The sequence below is a fragment of the Hemitrygon akajei genome, chromosome 3, assembly GCF_048418815.1.
Source record: "Hemitrygon akajei chromosome 3, sHemAka1.3, whole genome shotgun sequence".
Taxonomy (NCBI): domain Eukaryota; kingdom Metazoa; phylum Chordata; class Chondrichthyes; order Myliobatiformes; family Dasyatidae; genus Hemitrygon; species Hemitrygon akajei.
In genome coordinates, this window is record NC_133126.1 from 50,658,523 (window position 1) to 50,679,873 (window position 21,351).

Genomic DNA, 21,351 nt, shown 5'->3' on the forward strand with positions numbered 1-21,351 from the left:
CTAGTTAGCTAGTTTTTGTACACGACATCTATGATTTCTTTGTTCTATTTTCTTTGCTTCATTCTTATTACACATAATAAAAAGCCAAAAATGACATTTTTACTTCATTCTTGACTTTGAAACATCCCTTGGGTTAACCAACAGGTTTAACCAGCTGTGACAAACACTACAAAAAATGTTGGGTCCCCCAAACTGTTATTGATAAGTTACAAGATAAATATGCTCATTACACTAAGAAAAACCCTTTAATGTGATTTTAATTCATAAGTGCAGCTATTCTAAAGAGCAGCCTTTGACTAATTCTAAGGATCACCACCATTGGGAAAACAATGAAAGCTATATTCAAGCATATTTTACACGACTGCCTACAGTAAACATACAATAATATCCTTTTACACATGTTAAAAGTAGTCACCTAGTAGGTTACCTGAGAACATGCAATTCACATTCCATTACCATGGGTCACAGCACACCAGGCCAAGACAGCCTGGTCAAGTTGCTATGCCAAGACAGCCACACTCCACTAGTTAGGTTCTGTGTTAGCTCTGCCCCGCTGGGATAGTCGCCACACCAACACAGCGGTGTCAAGGCTGAGGAATGTTGTGAAGTTACCAGCAGGTCAGGGGCAAGGACACAGTGCCACCCAGCAGTCGAAGCCCAGCTAACATCAGTGATACCCTGGCATCCGGCAGGCCAGGGGGGCATAGACAGCCAAGATCACTTGCTAAGTCAAAGGGCACAACAGCACAGCTGGTCAGGAGTACCGGGGGAGGGGGGGAGTGGCAAGGGACATGGTGACACATGGCAGGGCAAAAGCACTAAACGGGTCAGGAGGACAAGGGGCACGGTGACACCCCAGGGCTAGTGAAACGGTGATATTAGGCATCACCAGGCAGGCCAGGGACGCGGTGACAGCCCGGCGGCTTAGCGGCAAGGGGGAGCCAGGACAGCCTCACTATTTCTGGCTATGGTTTGTAGAGGCCTGGTTCTAATGGGCGGGACACCACCGACAGGCCAACTTTGGCGCAACTTTCTATCAGCCCGACTCGAAACGATGGGGGGGAGCTCCCGGGGCCGCGGCCCAACCGGGGAAGGAGCGGCAGACCCGCAGCGGCAGGCTGCTGAGACTGTACGAAGCACCGGGACCTCTGCCGAGGCAGCACACTCACCCTCCCGAGGCTGACTGCTCTGCCGCCGGTTCCCGATGCGGACGAACGGCCCACGGGAGGAGTTTTAACCGTCCTTCGCTGACGTGGCGGAAGGCGGGAACGGGCAGCGACGTGATGACGCAGTGCGGAACGTGAGGCGAGCCCGGGGCGGCCGCGGTGCGACCGGAATTGTTCCGCTTTGCCGGGGGCGATGGTAACATGCACATACTGATGCAGCTGAGCAAGCTGGTGTGTGTAATGTTTGCGTCACGAAACTTGGAGTGCAACTTTGCAAATAAATACCTAGGTGACTGGTAATTCTAGCCATTAAGTATATATCAGGCAGGCTGACGTAGAACAGTACAGCGCAGGAACAGGCCATTCGGCCCACAATATTGCACCGAACCAGCTTAAAAAAAACACCAAACATTAATCCCGCCTACGTACACCATGTCCATATCCGTCCACCTTTCTTACATCCATGTGCCTATCCAAATGTCCCTTAAAAGCCTCTAATGTATTCGCCTCTACCACCATACCAGACATCCAGGGCTCTGAGTAAAAAAACTTACCCCACACATCCCCCTTGAACCTACCCCCTCTCGTTTTCAACGCATGCCCTCTGGTATTAGGCATAAAATGCAGCAGAAGACTTGATTTTATGCCAGTAGGGAACTGCACCAATGTGAGGATGCTATTGTTTCACAGCGTATGACATTACAAAACGGGGCAGCACCGTAACGGCTTCCCTGAGCCTTTTAAATCCCCCTGCTGCTGCTGCTGAAAGAGCGGGTTTTAATACAAAATCTCAGTACTGCATATACTTGAAATCTGAAATGAAAATACCTACTAGGGAAAGAGAAGCAGGTGTAATAAGCTTTCATCGGAATTAGGCAAAGTTCAGACATAGATTTTCTTTTTTAAAATGTTAAGGCTATGAGATATTAGGGTAGAAGGCTGAAAAGATTATACGTCAAAAGGCATGCTGGAGTAATGGTAAAGGGGTGATCAAGAAAATTTTAAAAACTATGGTTGTTAGCTTGGAGTGGTGGAACCATAGAGTCAAGGATCACTTCAGTACAGAAACAGGCCCTTCAGCCCATCTAGTCCATGACAAACTATTATTCTACCTAGTCCCATTGACGTACATCTGGACCATAGGCCTCCATACCCCTCCCATCGATGTATCTATCCAAATTTCTCTTAAACGTTGAAATCAAACCTGCATCCATCACTTCCGCTAGTATCTTGTTCCACACTCCTGTCACTCTCTAAGTGAAGAAGTTCCCTTTGAATATTTCACCTTTAACTCTTAACCCATGACCTCTAGTTCTGATTTCACCCTATCTCAGTGGAAAAAGCCTGTTTACATTTATCCTATACCTCTAACAACACCCCCCCCCCCATTCTTCTATGCTCTAGGGAATAAAGTCCTAGCCTAATCAACCTTCCCCTATCACTCAGGTCCCCAAGTCCTGGCAACAGCCTTGTTAATTTTCTCTGCATTCTTTCAATCTTATTGACATCTTTTCTGTAAGTAGTGACCAAAACTGCACTCGATACTCCAAATTACACCTCACCAACATCTTACACAACTTCAACATAACACCCTAACTCCTCTATTCAATACTATGATTTATGAAGGCCAACATGCCAAAAGCTTTCTCTACAATCCTATCTACCTGTGATGCTACCTTCAAGGAATCATGGATCCCTTTTCCCAGAGCCCTCTGTTCTACTGCATTTCTTAATGCTCTACCGTTCACTTTGTAAGTCCTACTGTGGTTTGTCCTGCCGCAGTACAAAACCTCACACTTGTCTGCATTAAATTCCACCTGCCATTTTTCAGGCTATTTTTCCAGCTGATCCAGATCCCATGGCAAGCTCTGGTTGTCTTCCTCACTGACCACTACACCCCCAATCTTGGTGTCATCTGCAAATTTACTGATCTGTTTTCCACATTATCATCCAGGTCATTGATACCACTGTATAAAACAGTTGAATTTATTGGCCTGAATCTTTACAGAGTACTGTCATTGGCAGTCACTCTTCCAATTCTCCAATGCCCGATAGAAGCCGGTTCGGATCCACAAGACCAAATTCACTCATGTAGAGTCGACAGACCAGGCTGATGAGGCATTGATAGATGCTTAGGAATTCAATAGCTCAAGAAATTGCTGCGTACACCTTTATCTTCTTTTGAAAAAATAAGAAACAATAAAACATTATCAAAACGGAATGAAAAAAGACATTCAAAATATTTTAATGTTAAGGTTAAAAATACTTCAAATTACATAATTACAATAAAAACTTTAAATCATTTTATTTGTTAACCTCAACAAATTCTTTGATGTATCCCTATTTTTTAGATTGCTACCTCCTTTATAAAAGGTAAGAAACTTACTTCAGTTTGCTGACAAATATCTATTATGAGTTATCTCAGATTCATTTTACAATATTCCAGCCTTTTAACCTGAAGCAGGTACAAGGCTTCCCATTCAATTACAAAGAAAAGAAAAACTGCAATGCTGGAAATCAAAACAACACACACAGGATGTTGTAGGAATTCAGCAGGCCAGGAAAAGTATAAACAGTCAATGTTTGGGGCTGAGACCCTTCATCAGGACTGGAAAAATGAGATGTGCAGCCACAATAAGGTGGAGGGAAGGGAGGAAGAAGTACAAGGTGGTAGGTGATAGGTGAAACCAGGAGAGGGGGAGGCTGAAGGTGGGAAATCAATTGATGAAAGAGATAAAGGGCTGGAGAAGGGGGAACCTGATAGGAGAGGGCAGAAGGCCATGGAAGAAAGGGAAGGGGGAGGAGCACCAGATAGGCAGGTAAGGAGATGAGATGAGAGAGGGAAATGGGAATCGGGAATGGTGAAGGAGAGGGAGGGAGGCAATTATCAGAAGTTCGAGAAATTGATGTTCATGTCATCAGGTTGGAGGTTACCCAGACAGAATATAAGGTGTTGCTCCTGCAACCTGAGTGTGGCCTCATCGTGGCAGTAGAGGAGGCCGTGGATTGGCATGTCGGACTGGGAATAGAAAGTGGGGTTGAAGTGGGTGGCTGCTGTTTTGGCAAACAGAGTGTAGGTGCTCAGTGAAGCACCCTCCCAATCTACATCAGGTCTCGCCGACAAACAGGAGGTCACACCGTGAGCACTGGATAGAATATATTACTCCATTTCCTTATCAAATACATTTCTTCACCAGCACCATTTGCTGAACTACTTCTGTCAAATCCATTCCTAAAAATTTAAATCTTACCTGGAGATCATATTAGCAGGACCACTGCTAATGACTATATCAACAACACTCTGTAGTACCGATAGCACCTTCAATAAAAATGAGAGCCCAACGTACAAGAGATCAATGACAATCAAATTTTGCCTCCAAACCTACAAGGAGTCATTTGGACAATTGATCAATCGCTAAGTGAATTGGGTTTCCAGGAGCACCTTAGAAGGAGGAAAGAGAGGGACAAAATGCAATTCTGGATTTTATGTATGTATATGAGGCATGACACCCACAGCATAACAAATATATTTTAGTATATCTAAGGGGCCAGAGTTGGAGGACGCTGGTCAATTTACAAAAAAGCCATACAAATAAGAGCAAGATAAGGCCATTCAGCCCAAGTCTGAACCACCATTAAATCATGGCTATTTGTATTTCTGAACCACTTTCTGTTTGTAACCTTTGTAACTGCCATCCCTTTGTAACCTTTAATCCCTTTACCCAATGACTTGGTCTCCACAACCCTCCATGGTATCAAATTCCACAGATCCCTCATCTCAGTTCGAAAGGAATAACCCCTTATTCTGAAGCTGTACGCTTAGCTCAGAGTTTCTACTAATAGGAACATCCCTTTTATACCCATTCTCAACCTATTGTCAGTCAGCCAATCCTTTATCACGCCTCTAACACGATAGGCTCTTATCTTGTTTAGCAGCCTTTTGTGGGATACCTTGTCTGATAATCTAAATAAATACTATCCACTAATTGTCCTTTGTCTAATCTACTGTTACCTCTTCAATTCACGGGGTTATTGGTGTGATAGACATTACAGGTAGGAAGAGTAAAAAACGTAGAGTGGCACAATTCCCATCCTTATCATATTAGAACACACAAAAATAAACAGAAGCCGGTTAACCAGAAACAAGAGAAAATCTTTCTTGATGCTGGAAATCGAAGCAACACACACAAAATGCTCTTGGAACTCAGCAGGCCAGGCAGCATCTGTGGAAAAGAGTAAACAGCCAATGTTTCAGGCTGAGACCATTTACGGTATTAGGACCGGAATATCGATTTCTCAAGCTTGTCTTCCCCCCATCCCCTTCACCATTCCCCATTTCCATTTCCCTCTCTCACCTTATCTTCTTACCTATCCATCTCCCCCTTCTTCCCTTTCTTCCATGGCCTTCTGTTCTCTCCCATCAGATTCCTCCTTTTCCAGCTCAACCAAATTCCCAGCTCTTTACTTCACTCCTCCCCATCCCAGTTTCACTTATCACCTACTACCCTGTATTTCTTCCTTCCCTCCACCACCTTTTTATTCTGACTTCTCATCTTTTTTCTCCAACCTGATGAAGGGTCTCGACCCAAAACGTCGACTGTACATTTTCCACAGAACACTGCGTTCCAGAAGTAGGTCAAGTCTACTTCCTCATTTTGTCACATCATGGCAGATTTGGTTTATTTCTGTGTGCTCTAACAAATTTGTTTAAGCAAATTGCCATAACCTCAGACTTGCTAGGTGTTGCAGTCAAACTTCTCTGAAATCTTTGCGTTTAAAACACCCTGGAAAATGGTGTTTCTTCACATTGCAGTTCTCAGTAGCTGACTCTTTCCAATGCTTCTTAGTTCTTCTGCTCAAGGAACCAGTTCCTTGGCTTGGTTAGACTTGGAGCTGATGTTCTGGAGGTTCTAAAGAAGTCAGAAATAAGGTTCTCACCATGACTGAGAACCTTCTTCTCAACAGCTTGAGGTCCCCATTGACCATCCACATAGATCCTGTGGCAAGTAATTCAACTCCTGAATCTTCAACAAAAACAAGAGAAAATCTGCAGATGCTGGAAACCCAAGCAACACACACACACAATGCTGGGGGAACTCAAGCAGGCCGGGGAAAGAGTACAGTCAACGTTTCAGATCAAAACCCTTCGGCAGGACTGGAGAAAAGTGCTGAGGAATAGACTTAAAAGGTGGGGGAAGGGGAGAGAGAAGCACAAGGTGATAGGTGAAACCTGGAGGGGGAAAGATGAAGTAAAGAGCTGGGAAGTTGATTGGTGAAAGAGACAGAAGGCCTTGAAAGAAAGAAAATTGGGGAGAAGCACCAGAAGGAGGCAATGGGCAGGCAGGGAGATAAGGTGAGAGAGGGAAAAGGGGATGGGGAATGGTAAAGGAGGGAGGGGTGGGGGGAATTACTGGAAGTTTAAAAAATCAGTGTTCATGCCATCAGGTTGCAGGCTACCCAAACAGAATATAAGGTGTTGTTCCTTCAACCTAAGTGTGGCCTCATCACGACAGTGGAGGAGGCCAAGGATCAACATATCAGAATGGGACTGGGAAGTGGAATTAATATGGATGGCTGCTGGGAGATCACGCTTTTCCCAGCAGATGGAGCATAGGTGTTTGTTGAAGTGGTCTCCCAATCTATGTCGCGTCTCACCCATGTACAGGAGACCACATCGGGAGCACCAGTTACAGTATATGACCCCAACAGACTCAGAGGTGAAGTGTCGCCCCACCTGGAAGCCCTCAAGTGCATCTCTTCCATTTCATGTATGTCTGCACTTACCCCATCATCCTGCCACACCACCAGGGGTTGGATTCCTCTTGCCCTCACCTACTACCCCACCAGCACATAATTCTACAAAACTTCCACCACCTCCAACAGGATCCCACCACTTTCTGCTTTCCGTAGCGATCACTCCCTACGCGACTTCCTTGTCCTTTCATCCCTCCCCACTGATCTCCCTTCTGACACTTATCCTTGCAAGCAGAACAAGCGCTACATGTTTCCCTACACCTGCTCCCTCGCTACCATTCAGGGCCCCGAACAGTCCTTCCAGGGGAGGCAACACTTCACCTGTGAGTCTGTTGGGGTCATATACTGTGTCTGGTGCTCCCGGTGTGGCCTCCTGTACATGGGTGAGACCCGAAGTAGATTGGGAGACCACTTCGCTGAGCACCTACGCTCTGTCCGCCAGAAAAATTGGGATCTCCCAGTGGCCACCCAAATTAATTCCACTTCTCATTCTGGTTCCGATATGTCCGTCCATGGCCTTCTTCACTGCTGTGATGAGACCACACTTAGGTTGGAAGAACAACACCTTATATTCCGTTTGGGTAGCCTCCAACCTGATGGCATGAACATCAATTTCTCAAACTTCCGGTAATACTCCCCAACCCCCCCCCCCCCCCTTTCGCCATTCCCCATCCCCTTTTCCCTCTCATTGCCCACCCATCACCTCTCTCTGGTGCTCCTTCCCCTTTTTCTTCCTTACATGGCCTTCTGTCTCTTTCACCAATCAACTTCCCAGCTCTTTACTTCATCCCTCCCCAATTTTTACCCATCACCTTGTGTTTCTCTCTCTCCTCCCCCCACCTTTTAAATCTACTCCTCAGCTTTCTTCTCCAGTCCTGCTATAAAGTGTTTCGGCCCGAGACGTCGACGGTACTCTTTTCCTAGACGCTGCCTGGCCTGGCTGAGTTCCTCCAGTATCTTGTGTATGTTGCTCCTGAATCCTCAGAATGGTTCAACTATTTCTAATGCACAAGCGAGAGCATGATGGAATAGTCCCCACCCACCCAGTTGAATAAGAAGATTGATACAATCTTGAACAGACCAACTCAGTGGACTGGCACCACCCTATACTTTCGTTCCCTCCAGTATCTGTGGTTGCAGCAAATCGTAAACACCAGAGAGTCTGCAGATACTGGAACTCCAAAGTAACTCACGTTAAATGATGGAGGAACTCAGCAGGTCAGGCAGCATCCATGGCAATGAAAAGAGAAATAGAATTCGGGCCCTTGGTCTTGGCCTAAAACATTGACTGTTTTATTCATTTTCAGAGATGCTGCTTGACCAGCTAAGCTCCCTCAGCATCTATGGTTGCAGTTCATTTTGTAAGTGGCACACAAGTAACCATAGATGGCTGTGTGATAATGTACCAGAACAGCTTGGCTACAAGCTAGAACTGAAACAAAGATGAGACATTGACTAGTCCTGCAACCTTCGCAATATACAGTGTTTTCTTAGCGTTTTCCTGATATGATGCGGAGTCTATTGACGTTGCTGAACATTGGCTTCTTTGGTGGCTGGGACCTCAGGAAGTAGTTAATTGCAGTGTCGAATTCTTCATCCTACATTTAGTACCAACGTGCTAGCTCCTGCTTTCTAAAGGACAGGGATGTTCTTGGAACCTCTTCCTCTTGGTTGTGAGATTGCTTAACATTGTTGCATGCTATTTAGTACATATCTAGTCTTTTACCAAGTTGGCATTTCATTATTGGACAAGTATTCCCTTGCTCCTAACACTACTTCCTGTACTCCTCACTGACCCAAGGCCGATTCACTCACTCGACTGTAAAAGGTAGAAAGATATGCTACTCTCATACATGAAACATTGAAGCATGGCAGCATATTAAAGGACATTCTCAAGACTGAGCATTAATATCATGCCAAATTGATAATGAAAATTATACCAAGACTAGCTTTTTGCACAGGAATTGAATGTAGCACTCTACCACAATCCTAAATGATCTTTCATAAATTCTTACATAAAATAAAATAAGCCAGATGCATGCAGTCTTCACACCAAAGCGGGCTCCTTGACCCATCATGTGCACGCTGACCTTTTTATCTATCTACAATAATCCCATTTGTCTGCAGCCTATTAAAGTGTTTATCTCTATGTCTTTTAATTCCATCATCTCCTCTGGATGCATTCCCAGATATTAACCACACTGTGCAAAAGTCTTTCTCCTCAAGTCCCCTTTGAATCTTTTTCCTCTCAAACTTATGCACTCTTACTTTTGATACCCCTGCTATAGGTAAGAGATTCTAACTATTTATCCTTTCTTTGCCTCTATAAATCATACATAGCTCTCTCAGATCATCCCAAAGCCTCCTTCACCCCCAGGGAAAACAAACCCACCTATCTTATCTCTCCTCATAACTGAAGTCTCTATCCCAGGTGACATCCTGGTGAATCTCCTCGGTACTCTTTCGAGCACAACCCTTACCTTCCTACAGTGTGGTGTCCAATACTGCACACAATACTCTGTCCGCCAGAGAAAGCAGTATCTCCCAGTGGCCACACATTTTAATTCCACGTCCCATTCCCATTCTGATATGTCTATCCATGGCCTCCTCTACTGTCAAGATGAAACCACACTCAGGTTGGAAGAACAACACCTTATATACTGTCTGGGTAGCCTCTAACCTGATGGCATGAACATTGACTTCTCTAACTTCCGTTAATGCCCCTCCTCCCCTTCTTACCCCATCCCTGATATATTTATCTTTTGTCCCCCCTCCCCTTTTTTTCTCTCTCTGTGTCCAGCACTCATCCTGTTCTCCATCTCCCTCTGGTGCTCCCCTCCCTCTTTCTTTCTCCCTAGGCTTCCTGTCCCATGATCCTTTCCCTTCTCCAGCTCTGTATCCCTTTTGCCAATCACCTTTCCAGCTTGCAGCTTCACTCCATCCCCTCCGGTCTTCTCCTATCATTTCGCATTTCCCCCTCCCCCTCCTACTTTCAAATGTCTTACTATCTTTTCTTTCAGTTAGTCCTGATGAAGCGTCTCGGCCCAGAACGTCGACAGTGCTTCTTCCTATAGATGCTGCCTGGCCTGCTGTGTTCCACCAGCATTTTGTGTGTGTTGCACAATACCCCAAGTGTGGCTTAACCAGTATTTTGTAATTTATATCCCCAGCTATCAAGACAAGAATGACATATTCTGAATTCACTCTTCCGAAGTCTGAAATTATGCCCAAAATGGGTGACTGTGGGTTCGGGTGCACTGGTGGCTGTCCAATTGGGTGGTGACATTTCAATCCCCTTCTGTTCAAATGTACATAGAATGCATTAAACTCGTTGGGAATGGCTGTGCTATTGTCAATGATGTTGCCTGTTGAGGTCTACTGTACAATGTGGGGTGTTTTTTCACCAATCTACTTTGCTATGTTGGAACTATGGACTCCAATTCCAAAGCTCCTCTGTTCATCAACATGCCCTAGCACCTAACCATCAACAATATTGCACCTAGATCCATTTGTCTTTCTAAAATGTATCAAATTGCATTGTTGGGATTAAATTCTATCCGCTAAAGCTTCCCCTACCTTTCCATCTGATCTATATCCTACTATAACTGCAGATAACCTTCCTTGATATCCACAATATTACCAACTTTCTATGTCAAAGGACATAACAGTTCATATTCACAAAAGCATTCACAAGTCATCCTCAAGCTTACTAAACATTACATCTACAATCACGTGCAAGTCACTAATATACATTACAAACAAGGAGATCACCAATCCCTGTGGTATATCACTGGTCACAGTCCTCCAATCAGAAAACTTCCTCCACCACTACTGTCACCTCCTATCACTAAAGCAATTTTGGATCAAAATCAGCTCCCATGGAACTCCTTGTACCTCTGTCTTTTGAACCAGCTTATTAAGTGTGACCTTATCAACTACTTTACTAAAGACCATATCAATAATATCACCCACTTACCAATGCAAAATAAAACTCTGTCAAATTAGTGAGACAAGATTTTCTCCATACTGGCTACCCCCGTTCAGCCCTTGCCTTTCCAAATGCCTATAAATCCACCCCTTTAGGAGTTTTGCCAATGATTTCCCTATCACTGATGTAAGGTTCACCACCCTATAGTTACCTGACTTATTCCTGATTCCCTTTTTAAATTAAGGAAAAAAAATAGCCAATTCTCCAGGCATCGGATTCCTTACCAGTGGCTAACAAAGATGCAATAATTTTTGGCAGGGCCTTAGTTTTCTTTTCCTTTGCTTCTCATAGCTACCCGGAATAGATCTCAAGCATCTATAGGGATTTATCAATCCATGTGTGGCACAAGACATCCAACATCTCCTCCTTAACAGTGATCTAATCCAGATGATCAGTGTGCCCCTCCCTAATTCACTACCTCCATGCCCTTCTCCTTTGGAACCGGTCCCTCCCTCAGCTCAGTTTCCATGATTACTGATCCAGTCTTCATTTTCATCTTACTTCATCATAAAGCTCCTTGCATTAAAGTATTCGAGCCTGCCAGTCCTCTGATGCTCCCTAACCTGCCTCTCTCCGTCTGCCCACTAGATTTGCTAAAATTAACAACTACATTTTTCTTCCCACTGACTGTATTGCTACTATGCTGCCCAACCCCCTGCCAAGTTAGTTTAAACCCTCCCAAGTAGCATGAGCAAACCTCCCCACAAGGATATTGGTCCTCCTGCAGATCAGCTGTACTCCTCATCCTTGATCTGGTCCCACCTACCCCAGAAGCAAACCCAATGATCCGAGTTACCTAAAGACGTCTCTCGTGCACCATCTACCTTATCGGAGACATTCCTCAGCCCAGAGCAACGCGATTGTGGAATCGTGCTCTCAGCCACAGAAGCATCTGTCTGCTCCCCTCACTAATGAATCCCCCATAACTACTGTTCTTCTAGACTTTCCTTCCCCCGTTGTGAATCAGAGCCAACTGTGGTGCCACATACTCCACGAACTTGGCTACTGCTGCTGATTCACACCCCACCACAGGTAACCAAACAGTATTTAATACGATATACCTGTTTGAGAGTGTCTCCTGCAACACCCCACCCCCCCACCACCCCCAACCACCACAGGTAACCAAACAGTATTTAATACGATATACCTGTTTGAGAGTGTCTCCTGCAACACCCCACCCCCCCACCACCCCCAACCACCACAGGTAACCAAACAGTATTTAATACGATATACCTGTTTGAGAGTGTCTCCTGCAACACCCCACCCCCCCCCCACCCCCAACCACCACAGGTAACCAAACAGTATTTAATACGATATACCTGTTTGAGAGTGTCTCCTGCACTTTCTCCATGCACTTACTGCCTTTTCTGGCAGTCACCATCTCCATTCTTACATTATCTGCAGTGGGGCCAACTTGTTAAAACATACTATCTATCCTTTCCACATCCAGAAAATATACATAGGATGTGACAGAGGAAATTGTTGAGCACTATACCCTACTCACAGAGGCATTTATCTAATCAATTATGATTGATTTCACTTTATGAGTCATATGGTCTCCTTTGTTCATAACAAAATATAATTCTTGAACTACTTCCTGTGCAGCAATTTCTGTTTACTGTAGTGAGCCCTACAATCAGTTGGATCTTTAATAACCGTAACTGAGCAAATGCAGCTAATACATTGCTCTATTTTATTTCCACAATAACTGCTATTTGTGTGTAAAGTAACGTAGATCTGGCATTACTAATCATAAACTGGAATCATGAAATATGAGCTTGTCATCTTCAAAATGCATTAAAATCAGAATCCATTATTTTCATTTGCTTAAACAAATTGCAATTATGAGAACACCTTTCAGGTGGAAAAAGCAATCCAAGGCTTTTTTTTACAGAAAATAAGCACCAAACCAAAGGAGGAGTAATTCACAGTGTGTTCAAAGTGTTTGCAACGAGGTACATTTTAATTGGGTGAGAGAACAGGGAGGGGGCAGGGGTGAGAGGTAGAGTTCTGGGCAAATGATGGCACAACACGGATCCGACAGGGAAAGCCAATGAAGCCAGATTTGTAGAGGGTGGCACGACAGTGCGGGCATGGCACATGGGGTAATCCTGGCGCGGCATGGTAGTGTAGGCATGCATGGTATTGTGGGTGCAGCACTGTAAGGCACTGCGTGGCGCACTAATGCTGTGGTTAGCATAATGCTTGTGCCATCTGTAAGACAGGGATTTGATCTCTGCAGCTTTCTGTAAGGAGTTTGTACGTTCTCACTGTGACCACGTGGGTCTCCTCTGGGTGCTGATTTCCTCGCATGTTCCAAACTAACAGTTTGTCGGTGTGGTGTGTTGTTGGTACCAATACGTACCATGACTCTGTCTGCTCACCCTCCCCTTTTAGAATGCTATCCCATTTCCCCTCAATAACACGTCTAACACTTTAGATACTCTTGGGAGGATGGCCTAGCAGGGGAAAGCTGCAGTACACATTTCTCTAGAACGGAGTCAGACTCCACGGCTCAGAGGAAAGGGGGAAAAGTGAGGAACCAGGGGATTCAATAGTTAGGGGAGCATTTTGTGGATGTGAAAAATACTCCCAGATAGTAAGCCAGGTGCCAGGGTTAGAGATGTCTCAGTTCAGGTCCACAGCACTCTTAAGAGAAAGGTGAGCATGGTACAGAGAAAGGAGAAAGGAAGAAAGAGAAGAAAGGAAGAAAAGAAAGAAAAGAGAAAGGAAGACGTGGTATATATTGGTACCAATGACATGGGCAGGAAAAGGGATGATGTCCTGAAGAGAGAATTGAGGGAGCTAGGTAGAAAGCTGAAAAGCAGGACCTCAAAGATAGTAATCTCTGGAGTGCTGCTTGTACCACACACTAGTGAGGGTAAGAATAGGATGATGTGGCAGGTGAATGTGTGGCTGCAGGATTGGTACAGGGGGCAACATTTCAGACTTGTTGATCATTGGGATTTCTTCTGGGGAAGGTATGACCTGTACAAAAAGGTTGGATTATACCAGAACATGAGGGAGACCAATATTCTTGCAGGCAGGTTTACTAGAGCTGTTGGTAAGGGATTAAACTTGTTTGGCAGGGGGATGGGAACTAGTGTTCACTCAAAGGCTGGAGCAAGTTGGTGAAGGTGCACTGGCATACCTAATAAAATGGCCACTGGGTGTACATGGAGAACAGGAGGGTGACTAGAGAGAGAGTAGGACCGACCAGGAATAAAAGAGGAAATACTTGACTGGTGTTGGAGGAGGCAGGGAAGGCCTTTGCTTCAGTATTCACTAGTGAAAGGGACCATGCCGAATGTGAAGTCTACACACAACAGGCTGATGTGCTGTGACGTGTTGATGTTAGGAAAGAGGATCTGCAGGAAAATTTGAAAAACATTAGGATATCTTAGTTGATGGGCCATACAGGATATACCCCAGGTTACTATGGGAAAGAAGGAAGAGATTGGAGTGCCTTTGGCAATGATCACTGCCTACAAGAGCAGTATCAGAAGATTGGAGGGTGGCAAACGTTAATTCCTTTGTTCAAGAGAGGGAGTAGGATTAACCCTGGAAATTATAGACCAGTTATGTCAGTGATGGGCAAACTTTTGGAGAAGAGTCTTAGTGATAGGAATTACGAGCATTTGGAGAAGCCCTGATTAGGGCTTTGTGAGGGGCAGGTCATGCCTCGCAGGCCTGACTGAATCATTTCAGGAAATCAGGAGGTATGAGATCCAGGGAAACTTGGCTGCATGAATTCAGACTTGGCTTGCTTACAGAACAGCAATATCCAGGTTACACCTGGATATTGATAAGACGCAGAGCTGGGCAGAGAAGTGACAGACGGAGTTCAATCCAGAAAACTGTAAAGTGATCCACTTTGGAAGATCAAACGTAAGGAGAATACAGGGTTCATCCTTAACAGCATGGAGGAACAGAAGTTTCTTGGGGGTCCACGTCCATAGATCCTACAAAGTTGTAGCGTATAAGTTAATAGAGTGGTTAGGAAAGTGCATGGGTATTGACCTTGATAAATTGGGGGATTGAATTCAAGAGCCAGGAGGAAATGTTACAGCTCTATAGAAGACTGGTTAGACCACACTTGGAATATTGTGTTCAGTTTAGATCATTATAAGAAAGATGTGGAAGCTTTAGAGAGGGTGCAGAGAAAGTTTACCAGGATGCTGCCCGGATTAGAGAGTATATGTCTGATGAGGATAGGTTGAGTGAGCTAAGGTTTTTCTCTTTGAAATGAAGGAGATTTAGAGTGACTTGATACAGGTGTATAAGATCATAAGAGGAATAAATAAACAGCCAGGCACTGTTTCTCAGGGTGGAAATGGCTAATATAAGGAGGGCATAACTTTACGGTGTTTGGAGGAAAGTACAGGAGGATGCCAGAGGTAGGTTTTCTTTACACAGAATGTGGTAGGTTCATGGAACACACTGCCAGAGTTGGTGGTGGAGGTAGATACATTAGGGACATTTAAGGGACCCTTAGAAAGGCACATCGATGAAAGAAAAGTGGAGGGTGAAGTGTGAGGGAAGGGTTAGATTGATCTTAGGGTAGGTTAAAGGGTCGGCACAACATTGTGAGCCAAAGGACTTGTACTATGTTCTACTGTTTTACGTTCTATGTTCAACTTTTGGTGATTGATGTAGAAGGACATCCAAGTCCCTCCATACAGTAATAGCTTCAGTTTCTCATCTTCTAAAAAATTATCTGCCTTTCTATTTTCCTTAACAAAATGTATGACCCTGATATTTTTCCACATGACATTCCATCGCCTGTATCTCTATCCATATGGTTAACCCAGCCCCAGCTTCCCAAACCTTTCCCAGCCCATACTACAACCCATGTTTGCATAATTTGCAAACTTGGATATAATTCACTTGATTGTCTAATGCAAATTATTCATTTAGATGGTGAACAACAGGGGCCCAAGCACAGGTACCCATGGGGGCCCTCTTGTTGCAGCTATCCAACACAAAAGAATACTAATTCTTTCTACCCGATGACCAATTTTCAATTCATACCTATATAATATCCTGAATTCTGTGCATTCTAATTTCGTTTACTAAATAAAGTCCAAATACATCACAATAATTGATTCAGCTTTATTTATTCTGCTGGTGTGTATAGGGTATCTAGGGAGGGTTAGCACCTCTGGTGAAGGGGCACGTCCTGTCCACTCTGGGCAGCTCACTCACCTTTTGTCCCTACTGGACACTCAGCTCTCACCTGTGGCTCCAAATAGTTGTTTGCACCTGACAGCCGCCACAGCCCGGAACACTGCTTCGACAGGGAGGCTAAACCAGTTGAGGGTAGCCAGTGGCCTCATACCCTGGTGGGGTAGGGACATGCCTGTCCTAGCATGAGAAGCCAACTCTAGCGGTCTGGGCGGATGAGATATACAGTGAGATCCCATGGTCAGGAAGGTAGCACTGCTATGCTCTGTGGAGAGCGAAGGGCACAACAAGGCAGGAATAATGTCACGGCCATCCACTGCAACCAAGGAAAACCCCAGTTCGTGACACTTGTTTCTTTCACTGGATTCTGACTTTTGAGGTCGAGAGAGTGGAACTGCCCCACTACAACAGCTTTTCCACTTTAAAAACTCTCCCGCACAGGTTTCCTGTCATCGTTGGGCGTGATGGACAGCCACCATTTATTCTGCTAGATTCCAACAAATTTGCTAACCATGATTCCTAAATTCATACTAACTCTTAAATTTCATAAATTCGTTTTGACTCTTCCTGTTTTCTAAGCGTCCTGCTGCAATTTCCTTAATAACGGATTTCTGCAGTTTCCCTACCATTAATTTCAGGCTAACTGTTAAGCAGTCCACTGATTCCTCTGGGAATTTGAGTCAGAAAGTTACACTGTAAAAGCCTTGCTGAAGTCTGTGTAAATGATTTCTACAGCCCTGTCCTTGTCAATCAATTTTGTGATAAAATATTTCCCATGTTTAACGCCATGCTGACTATTTGTAATAACACACTGTCCTTCCAAATGCAGGTAGATCCTGTCTCACTATTAACTTTCCCATCACCTAGTGTTAGGCTTGTTTTGTGAGAAAAGATTCTCATACATAAAGTCATGTTGGCTATTCCTACTCAGTTCTTGTCTTTTGAAATGCAGATAGATCCTACCTCACCACCAACTTTCCCACCATTGGTGTTAGTCTCACCAGCCTGTTGTTCCCTGGTTTATCCTTGCAGCCCTTTTAAAATAAAGGCACAGCATGAGCTACCCTCCAGCCTTCTGATACTTCACCTGTTCTAAGGATGGCACAAAAATCTCCAACCGGGCCTCAGCGATTTCCCCCCTTATTTCCCGCAATGTTTTGGATTATACAGATCCTGTCCTGCTTTCCTACCCCTTATCAATACCTTAGTCCTCCTTTGCAGGATTTTGAATTATTCTCAATCCTCTGGATTGTTACAACCTTTAATAAAGGTTTTCCTTTGATCAAATATCACCTAATACAATGAACCTCGCATTTGGAGGAGGGATGTGTCCTTAAAAGGGAAGTAAATAAATTGTAAACTGCGAATTTACTTTTGCACTGTTGCTCTGCAGGTTTCTGTGGCACACTTATCCAAGGTGTGTAGCTTGCACTATTTCAACAAGACTGATCTTCAGAACGATCAGCACATTGGGTCAGGCATTCTAAATTACAAAAAGGCTTTGTGAAATTTTCTTTGAAATTTATCCTTCTGATAATTCTACAGCCATGGATCTTACTACAGAACTGACAGCTCTTGGCAAAGAATTCTTCATAATTTTCTCTTTTAGATCTACCTCTCTGTTCATTGAAATAATGGTTTTTAAAACATTTTCTGTTGCTGTTTTGTGTGATTTTTGATCGAGGTGGACTGGCTCTGCGGCCTAAAGTTAACAAACGACACAGAGCTGAACTGAATTTGCCTAGACTGTTTTGATGATTTGTGGTGTTTTATATTCCGTGCTTTTTTGCTAGTATTTTGCCGTTTGTGTGATTTGTTCATTTTTTTTGCACATTGGGGTTTTGATGTTTTTCTTTGAATTGATTCCATGGTTTTCTTTCTTTGTTTCGTGGCTGTCTGTGGGAAGACAAGTTTCAGGGTTGTGTGCAGCTTACATATTTTGATATAAATCTACTTTGAGTGTTTGAATTCCATCACTTCAACACTTGCTGACTTATTCTCAGTATCCTTATCCCTCACCTCCCCTCACACTCATTCACTTGTTCTTTCATTTGGTCTTCAGTCCCTAAACCTTTGTGTGGTTCAGTGTCTAACTGTTCTTTCATGTATTGAGCCTCTGGAACACTTTTGAGTGTGTCACTGCAGTAAGCATGCTTTATACATAGTTGTCATTATCCTCTTTGAAAATCTATCAGCTGGACGCCAGATGAAAATTAAAATCGTGTCGTCTTTGAGTTTCACTTAATTTTTTAACAGCATCAACTTGTGAAATACAGATTTTTTTTATTTGGGGAGATATTCTGAAATACACCACAAGGTGGCAGTATGTAATAATATTACAGTATAGGAACAGTTACAACTTGAAATTGTAACAATGTTGCAAGATTTGCTTTTGTGATTTGAGAAAAAAGTATTTAAGTATGAGTGAGCTAGCCCACCCAGGATCCAATGACTAAAAAAGTGGGAAAACATAATATTTTTCATGCCTAATTAATTGAAACATTACAGTGTTAGTAGTGGTTACAGCCCAGTCCATCATGGGTAAAGCCCTCCCCACCACTGAGCACATCAATATGGAGTGCTGTCGCAGGAAAACATCATCCCTACCGTCCAGCCCATGCTCTCTTCTCACTGCTACCATCAGGAAGAAGATACAGGACGCTCAGAACCCACACCACCAGGTTCAGGAACAGTTATTACCCCTCAACAGGCTCTTGAATGAGAGGGGATAACTTCACTCAACTTCAGTTGCCCCATCACTGAACTGTTCCCACAACACATGGACTCACTTTCAAGGACATTTCTTCTCACACTCTCGAGATTTATTGCTTATTTGTTTATTGTTATTCTCTTTCGCACAGTTCATTGTCTTTTACACATTGGTTGCTTGTCCCTGTTAGGTCTGGTCTTTCATTGATTGCACTGGGGTTTCTTGGATTTATTGTGATTGCCCGGAAAAAAATGAATCTTAGGATTGTACATTGGGACATATATGTACTTTGATAATACAGTAAATTTACTTTGAACTTTGAGAAGAGTCACTGTAGATCACAGACAACACCTCATCTGCTATGTGATAATATGTGGATATTATCTGAAATGTCTCTGCTTCTTGAACTCTGGACCGTGATTTGCTGGGTGCATTTTGTGCCAGTGCCCTAAGTTTGGCAGTTTTCTCCCAAAACCTCTCTTTTTTTTTTCCTTTTTTAATCTGCTCTTTGATTAATTTTGGTGTGAAAGTCTTTGAGTAAAACAATGTTTTTTGACATATTAATAGCACTATATAAATGCGAATTGTATTAATGTGTGTACGGGCTTTGTGTGTTTACAGCATCTGCTGTTAAAGTTTCAAATCACTGCACAGCGTGGATGGTGAAACACAGAGTGGTGAAGCAGTACCAGTGGGGTCTATCGATAGATTGTGCGATCACTCAAGTCGAGCGTGTTGTTTCTCTGAGGGGTTGTCTGTTGGTGGGACTTCAGGTGGCTGTAGAGGCCAGCCTGGGATCCACAAACTCTGGAGCAGTGTGGGTGAGAATAAGCGCTGGCTGTGGTTAGCGGCTGGCTGTTCAATCTCTCCTTTTGCAGCTGCCGCTCGTACCCTGCGGCACAGCAGGGGCTGTTCTCATGTAACGCAGCTCCCTGTTGAACAGGTTTCTGTATTGATCTGTAATGAGAGGGGATCCAGAGGTTCTTTGTGCTGGTCCATTGCACATTGGACAGATACAGATGTCCTGGTGCACTGAATTGCCAACAGTAAAAGCAGTCTAAACTTCTTGAACAATTCCTTATCCTGTAAAGGCTTTTCTATTCATCTGCATTTCCCAGCATAATCTGTAACTAGTGAGGTAAGAAAATATATCTCAAAAGAGTTAGTTAACAAAGACAGCAAGCAGCCTGCCTAAGAATTGTCCTCAAAAGTTCAGAGCTAAGTTGCCGTGGCATCTCTGGGTTGGGGACAGGTGGGGCAGAGGAAACACCAATAAACCTCCTGCATTGTCAGTGTTTGGCACAGGACAATTAGATATCCCACCGATCCATGCCCTAGTCTACACTCATTTCTGAAGAATGCCCATTTGGATACAGCAGTAGAAAGTATCTGAGGCCTTCAAGAACTCTGCTTGTAATTCAATGCCTTCAGGAAACATGGAAACAATTGGTGGAAAGGTGACAACTTCCCTCTTCTCACATATCAGCAAGTTACATGCAATTTGTTTTTGCATTTAGCTCTTAGAAAAGTTGAATGATGCCTTAGATACTTATTCCACAAATAAAATTCAATGGAATGGTTGTGCAAAGATGAACTGCCCTTTCAACATTTAGTTCCAAGTATCTGCTTAAATATTTTTAACATCAGTTCCAGAAACAAATTATGAATGGCCCTCTGTAAGTTGCTGAAGCTCACTTGCTGGAGGGAATGGCTGGCTGGAGCTGACTGCTGTATTAATTCTGTAAACGGGTTTTGCATGAGTGAAGGTTTTGCATGTTCTGTGCAATTTGTAGTAAAGGCAAAGTAAACTATAGGAATAAAACAAGTACTGTGGGACATTTCTTCTTGTTTTAGTTTGACACATTTCAGGCTCATTTTTCACTTCTGAGCTTTTATCTTAGCCTATGAGTTTAAAAATGGCTTCAGGCAAAACGATGTTTTTTATAATTACAGGCAACAGGTAGGTAGACCATGACAGACCACAGAAAAATGACTAGAAACTGCATGTCAAGGAGAACGGGGGTGGGATGGAGTGACTAATAGGTCATTTAAATGGTTACGAATAGCGATCCTCTTCTTTAATTGCTTAGAGCATTAGTTCAGAATGAGTCAAACATCTAATATGTTAAAGTTAAAAGGATACCCTGCAATTGTTCAAAATGTTTGATTTCGATTGATTACTTCTCAGCATTGTCCTCCGTCTGCCAAGTATTCCGCAACATCTGCTATTTTCTACTGATCTACTCCTTCCCACTGTGACTATGGAAAAAAGAACTCAGATCGCCCAGTAGGTGGGGCACTTCCAAATTATTTGGCTGTGGACGTCATTGGAACCAATGTCTAGTGAAACATAATTACAGCAGGAGTCAGTTGAGTGAGTAATATGCAAGAATTTGACAAAACTGAAAACACAATTAGTTATATTCAAATAACTACTCTTTAATTCAAAGTTTAATTCATGAAGATGACCTTAGGAACACCATTGCTCAGGGGACTAAGGTTAAACCAGACTCTTACTGGATGGGATGCGAGACTAATCCCTTTGATTA

General features: G+C 43.6%; 1 protein-coding gene across 4 annotated transcripts in view; it reads right to left on the reverse strand.

The window, feature by feature from the left end:
- gnpnat1 (glucosamine-phosphate N-acetyltransferase 1) overlaps positions 1 to 21,351 on the reverse strand; it is a 59,215-nt gene that overhangs the window by 25,616 nt on the left and 12,248 nt on the right. Inside the window, exon 1 of one of the 4 annotated variants that reach the window (XM_073039861.1) lies at positions 1,170 to 1,360. The exons of 1 other annotated variant lie outside the window; for it this stretch is intronic. The gene's annotated coding sequence lies outside the window, so the exon portion shown is untranslated. Of the gene's footprint in view, positions 1 to 427; positions 699 to 1,169; positions 1,361 to 21,351 lie in introns of those variants that run through there. 2 more of the 4 variants (XM_073039860.1, XM_073039863.1) reach the window with 2 other exon arrangements.